The sequence below is a fragment of the Oxyura jamaicensis genome, chromosome Z (genome assembly GCF_011077185.1).
Source record: "Oxyura jamaicensis isolate SHBP4307 breed ruddy duck chromosome Z, BPBGC_Ojam_1.0, whole genome shotgun sequence".
Lineage (NCBI taxonomy): Eukaryota > Metazoa > Chordata > Aves > Anseriformes > Anatidae > Oxyura > Oxyura jamaicensis.
Window position 1 is genome coordinate 77,945,758 of NC_048926.1, and position 2,851 is coordinate 77,948,608.

The following is a 2,851-nucleotide window of genomic DNA, read 5'->3' on the forward strand; positions in this document are numbered from 1 at the left end:
AGGGAAGGGAAGGGAAGGGAAGGGAAGGGAAGGGAAGGGAAGGGAAGATATCTGGCCACTCACAGGGTAAATAAATGCTTCCTGATGCCCAGCCAGGCCCTCCTCTGGCACAGTTTTGTGCCATTCCCCTGTGTCCTGTCATTGTTTGCCCAAGAGAAGAGACCAGCATTCCCCATTCCACTTCCTCTCCTTAAGATGGTGTAGAAAGAATTTTTTCAATTGAAATTTATCCAGGCCTGAAAAATAAAGTATGTTATCTGGTTTAAAATAACCAGAATAAAACAGAGGTGTTTTTTTGTTTGTTTGTGTTGTTGTTGTAGTAGTTGTTTTCAATACATTCCTATGCAGCATATTTGAAAAGATTATTACTATTACTGCCATTAAAATTGAAGAGCAGAGGAAGCATATAGGAGGCCTTCAAAGATGAAAGGAAAAAAACAAACAAACAAAAAAAAACATTGGTTTATCAGCTTTGAACTGGTTTAAGTCTTGCATACAGTAACAGACAGATAGTGTCAATCAGAAAAAAAAAAAAAATGCAAACAGCAGATTTCACTCTTTCTATCCCTGTAGGCAATCAAGCAACCCCAGGAATAAATTATAGGCCTATATGAAAGAGGTGGCACAGCATGAGATGCCAAGAGAACACTTGAGGATCTTCTAAGATGCTTCTTCTCTGCTTTGCAAGTATGCAGCCAACAGGAAACTCAGAAACAACCTAAAGGTCAACTAAAAAAATCATAGTTAGTGTTATGGAAACCAAGATAAACACATAAAGATACAAAATAAACACACCTATATGAATATTGCAGTGAAGTAATTTTTAATTTTCTGCAGTGTTATGGAATAAAGGATTTGTATAAGAAAGCAGATGATCCTACTGGTAGTATAGTACCTTGTCATATATATTCTCAGAAAATGTTCTATTACCAAGAATTTGGTCCAATAATGTGAGTGGAGCAGGCCAGATCCTCCCTCCCACCCAATGACCAGGAACTTCCTTTTAATTGCCAACGTTATGTCTTCAAGTATAGTTCTACCCACAAGTTCTTCTGCCAACATCGGCATATGGTTTAAATAGCTTTGTTTTCTGCTGTGATGTAGAGAACAACACATATCCTCTCAGCCTTCCTTGTGCTAGACTAAAGAAGCAGAGCTAGTTTTGTGTTCTCTGACATGTTGGGAACAGTCAAGGTAGTAGTGGCTTCTCTTCCTGGACTCAGCTCATCAGCTGTGTTCTGTCTTTAAAAATGTAGAACACATGCTAATCTTTGTTTGTTTGTGTTTTGTTTTGTTTTTGTTTTTGTTTTCTCCCTTATATAAATATGCATAAGAAAACATGCTGTATACTCCCCAGCCTTTACCAATACTGCTTTCACATTTTTCTATAAACAGGTAGTATGGTTTGTACGGTTATACCACTAACTTTATTAATATTGCCAATATTTCTAATATTACTTCTCTGTCTGGTAAAGATAGTATGAAACATTCACAGAAAGCTTAGACAGCACACCCCAGAGAACACACCTTCTCTTTGTTGTGTCTTTGAAACTTATGTCTAATAGCTACATAATCAAAATGCTGATGCAAACACAGGCCAAACACAAAACTGTGTTTAACTAGAAATCATTATTTTCCTATCTGGTGCTCTGTACACAAGGTTTTTTTCTCCAGCAAGGGTCTGCTAGAAGATTACAAGTCAAACTTGGATGTCAGACCAAACCGGTATCATGCAAAGTATCATCCTTTATTAGCTCATCAAACCACAAGAAAATTAACACTGTAATTTCCTGTCTAGCAACTCAAGTTACATCTTCTTATGGAAGAAGACACTATTGTCCACATAGAAGTACAAACCTTCACTTTTGAACAATGGAGACCAGAGAAAGGAACAAAAGCTTTTCATGGGATCAAACCAATGGAAAAAGAAATAGCATATTTAATTTAAATGTTTCCACCTGTTCTCATCCTGAAACATCCCCTTTTCATCTGTTAGGTGTAAAGACGAGTCTTGTAATACATCAAAGGTATTGGTGATTTTCTGTTTGGTTGTGGATCTTTGTTTGTTTTTTTTTGTTTCTTTACTTGTTTGTTTGTTTTGTGGGTGTTTTTTCATTTGTTTAGTTACATAAACTCCCGAAGCTTCATTTGTTTAATGTTATTTTATATAGTGTTCTATAGTATTTAATATTGTCTTCTGTTCTCTCATTAAAAAAAAAAAAAAAAAAAAAAAAAAACTTAGGTGTTAAAAAGAACTTGAACTTGCAGATCTCTGCCAGGATCCTTAATTTTTCTACTGTGTAGAAAAAAAAAATGGATAGAGATCAGAAAGTCATAAATTAATCTTAGCTGTCTGTGGTGTGAGACATTCATGCCATATGGTACAAAAAATACATTCTCACATTGACTTCAAAGTGTCTTGTTCATAGACATGAAGTTCGTAGACAGCACTGGGTAGTGAATTGTAAAGTATTAAACTCTGATGTGAAATCATACACTTTACACCTTCTAGGGATTTTAGCACTAAGGATTTTGAAATGTAAGTATGTTTTGTAACTTTTTTAAGGAAAAGCACACAAAAGAGTCAAAGGCTTACTGGAAATGGTTTTACAGTATTTTGACAAAAGCAAGAGCAGAGAATACTCTGAGGAGTTTACAAAACTGTCAGAAGCAAACAAAGTGTTGTAAGATTCAAGAATAGAGGTTTATATGTAGAACACTGAGCATCTGTTTTGATGGTATGTTCTGCCTAGTACTTGATCATCTTTGACCATCATTTTGATCGTGTTGGAAAATTTGACTTAGTTTAGTCCTTACTCAAAAAAAAAAAAAAAAAAAAAAAAAAAAAAAA